Source organism: Mustela nivalis, assembly GCF_964662115.1.
Source record: "Mustela nivalis genome assembly, chromosome: 13".
Lineage (NCBI taxonomy): Eukaryota > Metazoa > Chordata > Mammalia > Carnivora > Mustelidae > Mustela > Mustela nivalis.
In genome coordinates, this window is record NC_139032.1 from 14,088,485 (window position 1) to 14,105,910 (window position 17,426).

The following is a 17,426-nucleotide window of genomic DNA, read 5'->3' on the forward strand; positions in this document are numbered from 1 at the left end:
ATAGTCATATGCTTCTCTTTCGAACTTCAGCCGGTTTTTCAGCATGGCTGTATCAACGTGTACTCCCACCGGCAAGGTAAAAGAGTTCTCAGATTTTTCCACACCCTCTTCAACAACTGCTGTTTTCTGTAATTTTGTGTTAGCCACCATGATGCCAAACATACCCTCAGAGGTATGATGGTCGGAAACATCCCTGGCCCTGTTACCTTAAATGAACTTGATTTTGGCAGTGTGTGCGGGTTAGTTCTCTCTCAATGAAAGGAATCTAGGGCAGATTAAGTGGATTCGGCCACTTGAGTCCCTCAAAAGTGAATGATCTCCCAACCTTCTGCTACCTCCCCTCAAATACAAATGACTTAGCTCACAGTTACCATGGCCTCCTGAGAAAGCAGGTTTTGCCAACACTATCTTTTTCTAGTTTCCTTGGGAAGAGATGCTATAGGATTTTTCCCATGAACCAAAACAATCTCAGCTTTCAAAATATATCTGTTGCCACTACGTCTATGTTTTGTTCATGATTCCAGGGGAGGGTAGAAGTGGGTTTTTTATACCTGTTGGTCTTGTAGTATATGTCTCATGTATTTTTCAGGACACTGCTTTTCACTGCAACAGTTGAGACTGAAAAACAAGATGTTCCCTTTATTGATGCACATTTCTAAAATTCCTTCTTGGTCAAAAGTGTAAGTCTGCTGACCATTCCAAACTTGTGTCTTTCTGACAGGAAAAGAAAATCAGGGAGGAAACATTTTGAGATCTAGTATTTTTCATTGTCTTTGTGCTTCTTTTGCTCTATTTTACTTCATGTAATTTCCAATTAATAGCATTCTGTTTAACATTTAGCTACTTTATAGTAAAGACTTGAATTAAGTTTCATATTTTTTCTTAAAGTGTCATTTATTTAGAAAGGTTTTGTTTTGTTTTTGGTAATACAAGCTTACATTTTAACTCTGAAGTTCTTCTAGTAATTTGATTGAGAAAGTTAGAAATTTCTCCTTCTGTTGAACACAGTGAGGTGACCCTATGAGTTCCACAGGGATTTTTATATGCAATAATCCTTCAATGATGAGTCTCTCTTAAAAAAAAAAAAAAAAGCATCTTTACCACACTTAACTTATAAACATATCTTTGAACTTTAAATTTGTCTCTTCATTTTGTTTATATCTTACCATAAATACATTTAATTTAAAAATAGCCAAATCCACCTGATGTTTCCTTTATGATTTTTGAGATTCCTACTATCCTTAGGAAAACCTACATTTCCTACCCCAAATTTATACAAATAGCCTCTTACAGTTCCTTCCAATATTAGAAAAAGTAATAAAATAAGGATCCAGTTCTTTCTGCATAATCAATCACAATAGCACCACTTATTAAATTAGTCACTCTTTTTAAGTGAGATTAAAACCACATATATACTGATCTTTCTATAGATGCTCAGTCATATCTGACTAATGTGTTTGTGTATTTTTGTGCCAATATCACACACTGTTGACTGTAGTGACTTTATAGTTATCTTACTATCTGGAAGTCTCTCACTTCACTTTTCTAATGGTTCTTATTCAATATTCATAATTTTCTTGACTACTCTTCAAGATTTGGTCTTCTACATACATTCCAGAATCATTTTATATGGTTCCATAGACAAGTTCATTGAGATTATAATTTGAGTTGCATAACAATTTATATTAATTTTGGAAGTACTGACATTTCTGTAGTTAGTTCTGATTCAAGTGATTTATGTACTTTTTTTGATTTCATACTTTAATTTTTATGTCTAACACTATTCTCGCTACATTCAGGTCCAAGAATTTTCTTGTTTTGTCTATATTATAAATGGATATATTTTTCCACTTTATTTTTAAACATTATTGTGAAGACAGAGAAAAAGCTATTGATTTCCATAAAGTGTCAACATAAATGGGACATTAACATTTCCCTTCTAATGGAGTGATTAGAAATTCACTTGATAATCACTTTTTTATTCAAGGCAATTTTATTAATTAAAAAAACAAGCCCTAATCATAATATTAATAGCATAATCATGTTCTTTCACTTAAGGAAAAGAAAGCTTAACACCACAAGGACATACTGAAATTTCTTTCATATCCATCTTGTTCCATCTTGTTTGTCCAGCTGACTGGTTTCCTCAATATTGGCTTTCTGACAAATCATTGCACAACTCTGATTTTGTTTGTTTTTCAGCTTTAAAGTCGCCTTCAGGCCAATCAACAGTTTGCAAATATTTGATTATATTTGAGATTATATGCAGGAGACTCTTTTGCTTCCTCTTTGAAACTGGTGGAGACTCTGACAGGATTAGGACTGACCATTTATGACTCAAGTCTCAAAACAGAATTCGTGTGTCATTTGATAATTCACTTACGTGTTCTTTCATTTCACTCCGCACAGTTCTTTGGGTGGGTCTCAAAGATCTCGCTCGCATGAAACTTAGATTTCAGTGAGGAAAGACCCAATAAATAAATAAAGTGGTGAGGAACACCAGGAAGTCATGCAGACAGAAGAGGACAGAGAATGACAGCGGAGAGGGGTGGGGATGCCCTTTCATGTGACAGCGAGGAAAGGCCCCTCTTATGAGGTGACGTTCATGCAGAGGGTTGTAGTGAATGAGGGATTAAACGGATATCTAAGGGATATACAAGGAAAGAGACCCTGAGATGAGAATACACTGAATTATACCCAAGGAGGGGCAAGAATGTGGCAGGTCTGGAGTCTTACGAGGAAACAGGAGAGACAGAAGACCTGTGTTCAGGAGCTCTATCATCAGGGACATACTTGTTTGGGGAAGATGGCTTGTGTTTGTGTATGAGAATAGACTCTAGAAGTGCAAGGGTAAAGGGCTATTATCTACTTGCAGTGTCTTTCCCGATTGGATGGGGGGGATGCCTAAATGTGGGGCCAAGGGGTGGAAGCTGGCGGCACATGGCAGTGAAAGGATTCACCTGAGGCAGAACAAAAGAGAGAAAACGACAGAATGCGCAGCAGGGGGGCAGCAGGCGGCACAGCAAAAGGGAGAGTCTGTCCACAAGACGGCAGTGGGTGGGCACTGCATTTAAAGGAGGAAGATGAGGAGGTATGGGGACATAGTGTAGAAAAAAATGAATTTTAGGTGTTGACAGAAAGTTATACGTTTTCCATAGCAGGCTTTTCTGTGTTTTCAGATTCTAGGGCAAAACGAGTGAAATGACTATTATGAGAACACAGCAGAGAGATGACAGTGCTTGGACCAAAAAACTCTAAGTGAGAAGAGGTCAAACTGGAAATACTTTGAGAATAGGTGCAGAGAATTTGCTGGATGTGAAACAGGGCTCATATCTCTCTGTAATTCAGGACATTAAATTAAGATAATCAGAAGTGTGTTTAATAAAGGAATTATTTAGAAAGATGTTGGCAGCAGGTAGCGCAATGCCCTGAAGAATGAAGGGAAGGTGTGGTTATTCAATCTTGGAAGTTGAAAGTCCAGTAAAAAACAAAAACAAAAACACCCCAAAAAACCTGTGTTAAGTGGAGTTAGAACAGACCAGCCTTAAGGAAAACATCCAGCCCAAAGCTGCCTCATAAAAATAGAGACAAGGGAAACAATGCTTTGGCCTCACTCTTCTCCCCAGCTCCCATCTTCAGCAAAGGCTCCGTTGACTGAAACCAAGTGGAAGACAAAGGGCAAGAGACCATCTTGATTTAGTTCCTACACGTGTGCGCTTTATTGTCATGAATCAAGGGGAAGAAGGGCGGAGAATGAGCTTGGAGGACACGTGGAAGACACAATGACCCTTCAGACTTGGCTTGAATACTTGGAATTGCCTAATGATAGGGTGTGTGTGAACGTGCGTGTGTGTGTGTGTGTGTGTGTGTGTGTGTGCATGCGTGCTTTAAAAAAGGGTTAGAAAAGGGGCGCCTGGGTGGCTCAGTGGGTTAAAGTCTCTGCCTTCAGCTCGGGTCATGATCTCAGGGTCCTGGGATGGAGTCCAGCATTGGGCTCTCTGCTCAGCGGGGAGCCTGCTTCCTCCTCTCTCTCTCTCTCTGCCTACTTGTGATCTCTGTCTGTCAAATAAATAAATAAAATCTTAAAAAAAAAAAAAAGAAAAAGGGTTAGATTAAAAGAAATCAAAGTTCAGTTTCAGATAACACAGTTTTAATTGGCAATTTGACAGTAGATGTGAATTTTAAAAATGTATGTCCGGAGGACATGGGAGTAGTTGGGACTGAAGACCGCACAGGAGGAATCTTAAGCATACGGTTGATGTATAAACCCTTGGAACTTGTTGAAATCACCTAGTCAATGAGTATTGATGGAGAGGAAATCACGAAAAGCAAAAAGGACGGCAAAGAAAATTTTTTGAAAAAAGGAGAGTCATTTGTTATGTCAAAAATGATTACTGAGAAATGATATTAATTTATTTCAATGTAGAAGTCATTAATGACCTTCCTAAGATTGGTGTAGAAAAAAAATTGTGTTTCAATGGAAAACGATGCATTTCATCGCAACCTTTCTGGGTGATCAGTTGATTGTTTCTGAGCAATTTGTGCAAATCCTTGTGAACATAGGTAAGTGATAGGGAAATTCTGGCTTGTCTGGCAGTATGTAGTCGACATTTTCTGTCCACTTCGGTGGGGACTTAATTGGCTATGGAAAAACCAGTTTGGTCTCCATTCTGTGATTCATTTCAACATGGCTTTACTCCATACAAATTTCGCTGTTTTGACTTTTCCTTTGAACTGATTAACACCTGCCTGGTTCTCTCATATTATAGGAATAAAAGAAATTCTTTCATGTTCATTTTACATCTGCATGAGAGTCACGATTTTACCTTTTTTTCTGAAAATTGTCTTTGAACATTAGTTTTGGTATAGAGATGTGGGCCGAAGACCGACTCAAGCTGTTTGAGGGGAAACAGGGTCAAGACAGTCGGTTTGATATTCAGCAAAATGTTTTTTGGTAAAGCACAATGAAAATTGTTAGTAGAATTTACAGATCAACTTTTTGAAGCATGGTAGGAAACTAGACACTTGAATAATAAGAAAGCAATCCAGAGGGCTAAACGAGAACTAGTTGTGCCCTTGGGACAGGAAACAAAGCTGGCCACCAGAGCTGGGTAGGAGGGAGGACTCTGAGGGCAACTGAGGACTGGGATTCTTCAAAGGGTCAGCTCTCAAGGGCAAACCTGCCTTCCCTTAAAAACAGAGACAGTGAAAGTACTTGCCTTGTTTTGGTCCTAGCTCTGGCTGAGGCAGAATAAAAGAAGAAACTTCACGCTGAGAATTCCTAACCACAAACTAGCCCACACTATGCATGTGTGAGGAACGCAAATGAGGCAGGTTTAGAGAGAACATAATAAGCTAAAGGAGTAGTCATGTGACCCGAGAGAGATTCTTTTTCTAGGTCCTTGTCTGTCACCTCCTTGCTACCCCGACATGGAATTTGCAAAGGATGACTTCTCTATTTCACTACATAATTCAGCTAGACGGGCGTCTCTCGCTTCACCCTGGCTTATAAAAGCCCAAACATGATTCTTCCATTGCAGTGCACACATACAGGTCACAAATATATTAAAATCTGCAGATTCCATCCCTCTCCAAGTCTCATCTCGCAAGAATTGGTTGGTGACATGATAATGATATTTACTTAAAGTTTTTATTTTGTCATTCGATCTGTCAATTAATCTGTTCACCCAGGCAAGAACCCTAAAAAAGAAAAAGAGTGGTTTGCATAGAATTCTCCTTCCCCTCCTCCCATATTTTCTTTTCTTTTAAACAGACATTATTTTCCTTTGCCGAAATGGTTAAATGAATCATTTGAAGGGGGAAAAAAAATCCCAGGATGAGAAACTAAGTTTGAGGGAAATTATAAATCTTAGCTCAAAATCTCAGAGAGAGTACTTATATTTAAAATTAACTTAGACCTTTCTCTGAGCTCCAGTCCCATGGTAATTCAGTCGGACTCTATCTGGGTGTGAGTAAGCGAGCAGGCATCTTATGAAAAAGGGCGTCTGAGGAAAGGCCTTCCATCTTGCACCCATTGGGATCCCTCTAAGATGCCTGGTTTCAGCTCATACAGGGCTACTGACAACTGAGAGCCTTGGCTTTCTGTTTCACCTGGAAGCCCAGTCAACTTTGCAAAGGCTAAGAACCTGAGCCTAGATTGCGGACTCAGGCAACAATATAGCCCCCCTCCCCCAATCAAAAACTCTCTTCATCATCGGAAATGCTCAGAGGGATTAAGCTCTAGGTTCCAACTGGGAATGCCAGATCTGCTTTTCCACCCTTGCCTTCAGAGGATGCATCCCCTCCCCCCTCCTCTGTAGCACAGGCATTGGTCTCTTTTCCCCTACCTTCCAGGAGGGCCAGAAAGACCATCCGTTCTGTCCTATAGCACAAACCTCCTATGAGGCCAGAAAACACGCAGGGGCTCGCCGCCCTCTTGGAGTGCGCTTGAGTGCGGGAACGTGCATCAGGGACAAAGCACGAACTAATATCCCAATTCTACAATTTCATAACTTTTACAAGCGTGCCCGCCCCTCATAACCGGAAATGCCTGATAAAGGAGGGCAAGATCCTTCCCGAATATACTGCCCAGTTTGTGGGTGAGCGAAGGGAGTGCTCAAAGCCTCCATCAGTGGCCTGACCTTTATAATCTTTTTACAATCACAGTTTTTTAATTTCTGAAATCTGAAGTCAGAGGCAGGAGGAAACTTAGATTACAAATGCTGTGGCGCATTTATTTAAAAAATTATGTCATTCTACTTACACAGATGTTTCGTGTTCTCTCGCCATCTTTCTAAACCTTCTGCACTAGCATATCCTTTAGTGTATGAAAGAAATGAAATCATCTCTTGCCTCCCATGGGCAGGTGAGACTATGGTGGAAAGATCTTGCCGGGAATAATAAGCAGGTGAATGTTGCTTTTGCTAAGAAACCAATGGAGATAGGTTTGCTTTTTATAAATGCCTTGTCAAATAGTCATATGTAGTTCAATGAAAGATATCATTGCAAACGGCAAGTGATCATTCCTCAACAAACCAGAAAGTCTAATCGGCACCAATGAGCATGTGTGTGTTGGAGACGATCCGGGGCCAGGAAGGAAAGAGCTATTATTTTGTCAGCTTTTCCGTTTCTTGGGAATGTAGGACTGTGTCCATTGGTTGAAAATTTTAAAAGTTGGTTTTTTTTTTTACCTGTCAGTGTGTTCTTTTTTTTTTTTTTTAAAGATTTTATTTATTTATTTGACAGACAGAGATCACAAGTAGGCAGAGAGGCAGATAGAGAGAGAGGAAGAGAAGCAGGTAACCTGCTGAGCAGAGAGCCCAATGTGGGGCTCGATCCCAGGACCCTGAGATCATGACCTGAGCCGAAGGCAGCGGCTTTAACCCACTGAGCCACCCAGGTGCCCCTGTCAATGTGTTCTTAACTAACATCTCATATTAGACTGAAACTTTATTGTTCTCCTTCTTTATTTCAGTCTGAGAAAGGAGTTGGGGAACGTGAGCATTTTTTTACCCCCCTTATATTGCGTTTATTTTGCGCAGCTGGGAATCTCTAAAGTTCCACTGGCTCGACCTCGGACGCGGCCCCAGAAAACGTCTCTGGTGAATACTGGAAAGAAACCAGAGAGGAAGAGAACTGGACGCAAGATGAAGATGCACGTTGGCATTCTAGCTGTTCCTCACAACAGCACCCCATTTCAAATAGTCTGCTTTCATAGGGAACAGTTTAAAGCTGGCATCGCTAACATATACTCAGTGCTCAACTTCCAGTATTCGATCAGTTCTGAGATTTTTTTTTTTTTTTTTTTTTTTTTTTGGCTTTTGTTTTGTTTTGTAAGCAGGAGGAAGGCGAACCAGCCAACCTTTTAGATGTTGGAAGATGCATACTCTAGCGCCACCTACTGGCTATTGGTTTACAGTGCCCCAAATTCTAAGGAAAACCCCAAACCTGATTCTTTCCCCAAACATTTCATTTATCTCCTTCCCTTTCCTCAGTCTTGTTGCTTTTCTATTCATTTCTCTTTATTTTCCTTTACCTGTTAGAAATACTCTGACTTTCTCAATGTAATTCTCATACATGATTGTCTAAAACAAGCCCCTTCATGACATATGGAGAGGCTGCAGATGGGGGAAAAAAAGAGGTCCACATCAGGTCGTATGTCTTCACCTTAAAAATGATGCTTCGTGGCTAACTGGATTCAGAAAAGCATTGTTTTATATATGAAGTATTTTTTAAAGATTTCACTTATTTTTTTGAGAGAGAGAGCAAGCACAAGTGGGGGTCAGAGGGAGAGGGAGAAGCAGGCTTCCTGCTCCGCAGGGGCTCAACATGGGACTCGATCCCAGGACACTAGGATCACTACCTGAGCTGAAGGCAGATGTTTAACCGACTGAGCTGCCCAGGTGTTCCTATGTATTAACTATTAATACTTCATATTAAGGCTTAGTATTTCCCTGCCTGGACCCCACTGAATCCCACTTTTCTACTAGCTAGCTATGAGCCTGCCCAATTGTCCGTATCTCTATATTCTTACTTGGAAAAAGGCAGTGCTAACATCACATAACTCACAGTAATGTCAGAAATGAATGATACATATGCACATAAATTCCTCGGCAGAGCACCTTCCGATGCAGTAAATAAACGTGCAGTAAATGTTTTCTGTTATTATTACACCTCTGAGGACACTGTGTTTTCATTCACTTCTAGAGCTTTAGAGTGCAGAGAAGGGGGTTTATCCAAGGTCGAAACTTAGTAACTGCCTTTTGAGTTAAACATTTAGAAAGCATGAAATTATTTACAAATAAACAGTGTTACTATTTCCATCGCTGAAATTCTAAATTTTTTCTTAGAAAAGATATTTGAAAACATTTAATCAGTATTTTCTGTCTCAATACAGGGCAGAAAATGCATTGTGTATAGTATAGTAGAAAAAAACCATTATTACCTTTTTTTATGATGTTTTTAATGCAGTTTCAAGCTTATGATTACCACATAATGGTAACAGCTAAAATGTATTGGGCAAGAACACTCAATAAGGCCTGCCCCTAAAATCCTCCCACTTTTCTTCTCATCACCGCCCTGTGATGGAGGTACTCTTTTACTCTCATTCTAAGATGAGAATGCTTTAACATATAGACAATAAACGCATTCAAAGTCACAGATAGTTAAGTGGACTATCTAGCTTTCAAATGGACATTTGAGATTCAGTTTGTGTATGTTTTTATTCCTACGGTATTATAATTTCTAGACAATTAGGATAACTGGAATCAACTTTTAACTACCCCTTGACATTCCCTTGACAATCCTCTAAGATCTTGCCAGTTTGGTTCGATAATCTTGCTTTGACATCAGGCATTGCTGGTTTCCTCATTTTGTTTTCTTTTGTCTTACTGTATTTATTATGATATCTCCCTTTGCCCATTAACTATGTTTCATAGTCATCAGAAAGGATAAAAATAAATATTGGAAGACTTGTTTTTCTTTGCCTCAGCTTGGATCAAACTAATAAAGTACAGAAAGGGTCTTTGTGATAATGTTCCAGAGACTAGAAAGGACGGGATAATGCAGGAGTCACAGGGAATAGGTCTGCAGAATGGAGAAACCAACTTTCTTATCACTGAACCATAGTGGAATCTTTTGGCCTTGGCTAAATTACTTTAGTTGACTTTCCAAAGAGTTAAACAAATTCATGGTCCTCTATGTTGTTCTATTTGGATTTTTTTTTTTAACTAGGGAGATTGGATCATAGCAATGTAATTTAAGAATATTCTAAAATCAAACATTAATGCTTTCTTTATGAAATAATTTGTTCAATAATATACATAATTATTTTCTTTTATTCATATGGAGTTTTCTAGAAATGCATTCATTTGGATTTCTGACTTTATATTTTCTCCTTGGGATAAAATGAAGTATTTCCCAATATAATAAAAAAGAAATGGGGGCACCTGGGTGGCTCAGTGGGTTAAAGCCTCTGCCTTCGGCTCAGGTCATGATCCCAGGGTCCTGGGATCAAGCCTTGCATTGGGCTCTCTGCTCAGCAGGGAGCCTGCTTCCTCCTCTCTCTCTGCCTGCCTCTGTGCCTACTTGTGATCTCTCTCGGTCAAATAAATAAATAAAAATCTTAAAAAAAAAAAAAGAAAAGAAATGGTAACTATGAGAGATGTTGAATGCATTAATTAGCTTGGTTATGGTAATCGTTTTACAATGTGTACATATATTAAATCATTGTATGTACATTAAAAGTTTCTTTAGAGGGCACATTGGTGGCTCAGTCAGTTAAGCGTCAGACTCTTGTTTTTGGCTCAGGTTATGGTGTCAGGGTCCTGGGATCCAGCCCTGTGTTGGGCTCTAAGCTCAGCATGGAGTGTGCATGAGATTATCTCCCTCCCTTTCTCCCCCTCTATGTCCCTTCCTCCATAAATAAACAAACAAACAAACAAATAAAAGTTTCTTTAAAAATGACTGCTAAAAAAAAGAAATATCCTTCCCCCTCATATATTTAGCACAGAAAGTTATGAAGTAGCATTTAATTCAGTGTTGAAAGAGTTCAGTGTTATAGTCCAAAAATCTAAAATTAAGATCTGGCACAGCACTTGGGATTAGTTGAACAGATTAGAGAAACGATTCCCAAATCTCCACCAATCTGCAGAATTTGCTTGGGATAAATTACATCTTCGACATGCTTTTGAGTTTTATGTCTATGCTTAACCAGATGTTATTAACATTTCTGTTTATGGACTACACCATCTCATTGCCTTCTAAATTAAGAAGAGTTTGACCTGATTTACATTTAATTTTGAAAGGGAGAATTCTTTATTGCTTTATCCTTCTAGTTCTCTTTTAGCTCCTCTGCTTTATGGGCCATCTGTTGTGAGTGGTGTCCTTTGATATACATCCCATGCTAAGGGAGAACAGTATTATTAACGTAAGATATATCCAAGAGTAGATCTAAACTCATTTAAGTAACTTTTAGATGATAACTCAAAAGAAACAAACGAATCCAAAATCAAAGAAATTAATGTCACAAAAAACCATTATCATAGCCAGGAAATTACTCAGATTCAAAAAACAAGATATTTTCTTAAAGTGTTTGTTTTAAAATGATTAAAGTAGACACTTCTATAAACAGAACAAAAACATGTGGCATGATCCTTCTTTTTTTTTTTTAAAGATTTTATTTATTTATTTGACAGAGAGATCACAAATAGGCAGAGAGACAGACAGAGAGAGAGATGAGGAGAAGCAGGCTCCCTGCTGAGCAGAGAGCCCTATGCAGGACTCGATCCCAGGCCCCTGGGATCATGACCTGAGCCAAAGGTAGAGGCTTAACCCACTGAGCCACCCAGTCGCCCCTGGCATGATCCTTCTAAGGCAATGGAAGTTCAAGTGTTTCCTTTGTGGAGCAAAATGAGTACTCTATTTTGCTCAGAAAAATAACCATTCAAATTAAGAGATGTATAGAGATAAAGTCCACAAACTTGAATAAATCTGATGTATTGCCTTGTGTAGCAGACAGAATTCTAAAATAACCTCCAAGATATGTGACCCTTAATATACATGTTCTGTATAATCTTCTATCCTTGAGTATAGATAAGCTTGAATATAATGAGGTATTACTCCCATGATTATGTTACATTTTACAGTAAAAGGAGTTTTTTAGATATAATTAAGGTCCATCATCAGTTGACTTTGAGTTAAATAAAGGGGAGATTATCTTGTGTGGGCCAGGTCTAATTAGGTGAACCCTCTAAAAGAGGGGTTAGGTCTGTCCTGGAAGTCAGAGAGATTATCATACTAGCCTTCAGCAAGTGGGCTCCATGTTGCGGGAGGTCTGTGGGAAGGCCACATGGGAACTGACCAGCCTCTAGTATGTTGAGCTCAACTCCCTGATAACAGCTGGCAAGAAAATAAGAACCTCAGTCCTACAACCACAAGGAACCCTGATTTCTGTCAACAGCCATGTGAACTTGGAATAGGATCCCAAACTCTAAAAAGGACCACCACCTGACCAACATCTTGATTACAACTTTGTGGGATCCTGTTTAGAGGGCCAACTAAGTTACACCTAGACTCATGAATCATAAAAATGGATTTTAAATGCATGTTGTTTAAACCAAGGCTCAAAGACTTTTTATCTAAATCCAGTTAAGTTTGCATGTGTTTGATGAGAGAAGAAACCCTATTCTTTTTTCTCACAACAGCATTTTTGGAGTTTAAAAAAGCATTTGGAACTTAAGCACAAGTTTATCACATGACCCAGCAATTCTACTTGTTGATATTTACTCAAGAGGAATAAGAACATGTCTATACAAAGATGTTTTCATAAATATTTGTAACACTTGTTCACAATAGCCTAACAATAGGCAAATGGGGAAAGGAATTCTAGTCTAGCCATATAGCAAGAATGCTCGCAATAGAAAGGCATGACCTATGGAAATGCAAAAATATGGGTGATTCTCAAAACCATTATGCTGATTAAAAATGGAAAATCCTGGGTACCTGGGTGGCTCAGTGGATTAAGCCTCTGCCTTCGGCTCAGGTCATGATCCCAGGGTCCTGGGATGGAGCCCCGCATCGCGCTCTCTGCTTAGCAGGGAGCCTGCTTCCTCCTCTCTCTCTCTGCCTGCCTCTCTGCCTACTTGTGATCTCTGTCTGTAAAATAAATAAATAAAATCTTAAAAAAATAAAAATAAAAATAAAAATGGAAAACCCAAATATAAAATGGTACCCACTGACTAATTCCATTGATAGGAAATTCTAGAATAGGCCTGTATAATCAAAAGATCAATGGGTGTCTAGAGGAGGGTGTGGGATAGGGAGTGTTTTCAAGTGATGAAATCTTTGTGTCTTGATCATGGTGTTTGTTACGGTATACACATTTGTTAAAACTCACTGAATTGTACACTTAAAGGGGTCCTTTTAGTAGAAAAAAGTTCACCTTTGTGAAGAGCTCATTTTAGTGAAATTAAATCATGATAAAGCTGATTAACAAAAACAGCATCTGGTATATACTAAAATGTTCAACAGATATTGTGTATTTACTTAATGTCAGTTTTATTCTTTAAATAACTTATAATTTTAGGAGAAATCTATTTTTCATAATAGCCCCATGGGTCAGTTTATAAACAGAGTCAGAACACAGATTATAGATGTGGAAAGTAAAGAATTAATGTCACAAATTATCTCACTTGTCAGCAATTGTGGGATACTTCAGGGAGTTTGCCGTTTCTGATACAATCCAGTGTTAATTCCTCTATGTCTTGAGGATTCTCTATGTAGTGAGTTTTAGGCATCATAAGATTTCTGAAAAGATGTGACACAAATTCATCAACAACACAGTTTAGGAAGTCACAAAGACTTTGAGGATCAAAATAATACATTTTGATACTGGAATTAAGGCATTCTGAGTAACAGGTCACATGTTACATTAAGTAAAACTGATTTAAAAGTTTGGAGTCCCATTACACCTTAGAAAATACTACTTTCATGTCTTTGGATTTATTAGGATAGGGTGTCCCTTTGCTAGCCAGGAGTTTAAATTGTCATTTTTTTTTCCTTTTCTTTTTTTTAAAAATTATTATGATGTTCAGTTAGCCAACATATAGTAGATCATTGGTTTTTGTTGTAGTGTACAATTCATTAGTGGTGTATAACACCCAATGCTCATCACAACACGTGCCCTCCTTAATACCCATCACCCCGTCACCCCATCCCCCACCCCCTCCCTTCTGTAACCCTCAGTTTGTTTCCCGGAGTCTAGAGTCTCTCATGGTTTGTCTCCCTTTCTGGTTTCTTCCCATTCAGCTGCAAGAACATATATCTGGATAAATTGTCAGATTTTTAAAAATAAAATTACAACCTTGAGATCAGTTGATATTCACGGAAAATCAAAATAAAGTAAGATATTTGTAGGAAACTTGGCAGTGCCTATTAAAAAGCAGGGTAATATAATTGAGGTCTCACGCTATTATTTCTCTCCTTGCTGAGCTTTCAGATGTTTCATAGAATTGTCTTTTTTATGCAAATCTCCAGTAAGGCAGGATTTGTTACAAGCTATGACTCTCCCTTGAAAGCAATAATTTCATTAACTCGTGAATGATACAAAAAATAAAATTCAAGAATCTGTCTCATACATTCATAACTCCCCAACCTATTTTTCATGGTTCTCTGGTACATCCTTCCAAAATCTTCACGAAATCAACTGTTTGCCAACCTGAGACGAGCTGTTTTCTTGTGCTCAAATACTTCAGCATCATTACGTGAACAGATCATGGATTCCTTGCTGAGCAGCTGACATTTCACAATATGTAACGGGGACCTGCTCAAACCAATTAGGTCATTTCTCACAGAAGCTTTGAACTTTCTGCGTAACCACTACTCAAGTTCTCTTCCACCGTTTGCTCCATGGACAAAGTTTATTTTTATTTTTATTTTCTTAAAGATTGATTTATTTATTTCTTTTAGAGACAGTGAGCATGTGAGCAGGGGGAGGGGCTGAGGGAGAGAGAGAGAAATAGTCCTCCAGCATGACCCCTGCTGAGCTCAGAGCTCCAAACCGGGGTCAACTCCGGGACCCTGGCACCATGACCTGAGAGGAAATCAAGAGCTAGCCCCTTTAGGGACCGAGCTGCCCAGGCGCCCCTCCAGGGTCAAAATTTAAATGGTCAAGAAGCTGGGAAATTACAGAAAGAATTCAATAGTCAGGAGAGTCATTGGATCAGATATGCACGTGACGCCGACTGTGTTTTACACTGACAAAACAGTTCAACGTTGGTTTGCAAATTTTTAAAATAAATTCCAGTAAGTGAGCTGGGACCATGTTTATTTAGGGCTACACGCTCGTGTCTGCATCTCCCAGAGCTGCAGAAACACCAACTCACCCACTGTAACTCCATGGAACCGCAGCGCTTTGCTCTGATTGAGTTCTGTGCTGTTGTAACACAATTTTTATTTCCTGACTTCTTTTTTAGCAAATTATTACTGACATTTTGGAAATAGTCAGAATCGCTTCTCAAATTTTATGCTCTCTCCTTTCAAGGGTGAGAAAAAGTTTTCTCTAAAATGGTCTGCACTTTCTGCTATGATATTATTTGTGGAAATACATATAGACATATAATGTTTTAGCAAATAATCCCATTTTTTTATTTTAAGATATGTCTGCTGTTGAGATTTTTCATTAAATGTTTCATTTTGTCCATGGGTGGTATTTATGCAGCAACCACTTAAATTATTCATCTAGACCATATCACTCCTGTACTTAGGTCATCAGAATTATACACAATAACTTTTGAGAGCAAACTTCATCATTAACCTGACACTAACCTGCTCAACTTTAACTTTCAACCAGTCGGGGAGGGGGGGGTGGAGAATAAAGGTATAAAATTTGGAACAGAATCATGACATTTAAATGTTTATTAAGACATTGGTATTAGCAACAGGATATTTTATAGATAAAGTTGATAGGGGCCATTATAATTCCACATCTGTTTTTAGTAGCCTGTCAAGATTTAAGATTTAATCCATCAACATTTTCTTGCCCTTAGCATTTGAAAGATAATTAACTGCTTTAATTAAAGGCCAGTGAGAGATATATACCAAGCGGCCCACACAGAAATCAAACCTATGATTATCCCAATGTTCTAATCAGCTGTGCTACACACATTAACCACAGTCTTGATTATGGTAAAGAGCACAAGAAAAAGTCTATATTAAAATGTCACCATGTCACCTTTTACTATGTTACTGAGCATCCTTTCAAAGAAATACATTGTATTATCCATGCTTTTCTCCTATAAAAGATAAGAAAAACATGCATACTTGATTCCTTTTTCTTGAATCATAAATTGAATTGAGGTTTGGGAAGGCAAATACAGCGCTGCTTGCACATCTAATAAATGTTTCGTTGCAGTACCTGTCTATTCTGAAGAGACGGGCTGAAGGAAGATATGTTCGAGGTCCTCAGATGAGAAGTCGATGGATGCCAGCTCACCAGGTACTAGCTATCTGTCACATAAACTCCTTGCTGTTCCTAGGACAGAATGAGAGCATTATGTCATTGGTGTCCTGGAGGGCTAGGTTTTCCAGGATTTTCAAATATCTGTCCCTCTAGACTTTCAACGGCTCCATCCCACCAACCACAACGCATCTCCTATCTTCCATCATAATCCTAAGACACTTTTCCACGGTATTCTTCCCCTGGACTGTGGTTATTCACAAATATCCTGCAAGTGAAAGAGACACCATCTCTGCCCCCGAGTTCTCCAATTGTCTTCTAAAATTATTCTCCCATCAAGAAACAATTAATTACATTTAATTAATGATCTAAATGTTAGAGAAACATCACTACATCACCATTAATTTTAGTAGCATAGATTCTTAAAAGTTCTGCAACAGGACAATTTTCAGCAATTATTTTTACAGCCAGTGGGAGTAATATTTTGATATATTCTTTAAGTCACAATTTACATATCTAGTTGATATTTTGTTCTGGTAAATTTAAATGATGTTAGCCAACTGTTCTCATGTTTAATTTGCTACGATGCTATGAAATCGATGCATTAAAGAAGTAGGGAGTAAGAGTATGGGTTTGGGGGTGTAAAAGTAAGTTAAAATAAAATTCATACATATAATTGCATTCTTGAATGTAATTCTTGTCATAAAATTAATCCTCTTCTAAGGTTTGCAAAGTCAAAAGTTACGTGTTTCTCAGAAATTTTCAGGTGTGTCTTGAGCTTTGAACTTGGCTTAGTAACTGATTAATTTGCAAGTCATCTTGAAATATTTCCTATGGACTCCATGGTAATTTGTCAGCTGCTACAAAGCTTAAAAAGTAGAATTATTTGATTAATTTCAAGATCTGTTTTGGGGATACTCTATGCATTTTCAGAAATACTATTTAGTTATAATGTTATTGTTTTCACAAAACTTTTTCCTCTGTTAAAGTTATTTTCCTGTTCTCTCTTGTATCAGAGATAAGTATTGACAGTTCCAGGATTGGAAACATTCTTTCTCCACAACATCTATGGTGGTGTCTGCCACGATTATCCACTAACTACCACATGAGGTCTCAGAGGATCCTGCTTACAGAGGGGAATCTTGTAAACACTGAAGTAAATCTGAGGTCGAACATTAAAAGTAAAATAAATATTTGTTATACTAAAATAAATCTATTTTTATTTTTTTAAAGATTTTATTTGTTTATTTGAGAGACAGCAAGAACGAGACAGAGCACAAGCAGGGGGAGGGGCAGAGATAGAGGCACAAGGAGGCTCCCCGCTGAGCAGGGAGCCGGACCAGGGTTCTGGAATCATGACCTGAGCTGCAGACGGACACTTCACTGACTAAGCTACCTACCCAGGGGCCCTGAAGTGAATTTAAAAATGTAAATACAGCATGGGAATTGATGGCCTTCTGTGAGAAAGTGG

The 17,426-nt window shown here is 38.4% G+C and overlaps 2 long non-coding RNA genes across 3 annotated transcripts in view; one reads left to right on the forward strand and one right to left on the reverse strand.

Moving 5' to 3' along the window:
- On the forward strand, positions 1-17,187 carry LOC309846950. The gene is made up of 3 exons (XR_014302216.1): positions 1-76; positions 15,911-15,994; positions 16,972-17,187. It is a non-coding gene; the product is annotated as an uncharacterized lncRNA (long non-coding RNA).
- Positions 15,927-17,426, reverse strand: part of LOC309846947 — a 19,451-nt gene continuing 17,951 nt past the window's right edge. For both annotated transcript variants that reach the window (XR_014302212.1, XR_014302213.1), the window contains exon 3: positions 15,927-16,030. This is a non-coding gene — a long non-coding RNA (uncharacterized lncRNA). The remainder of the gene's footprint in view (positions 16,031-17,426) is intronic.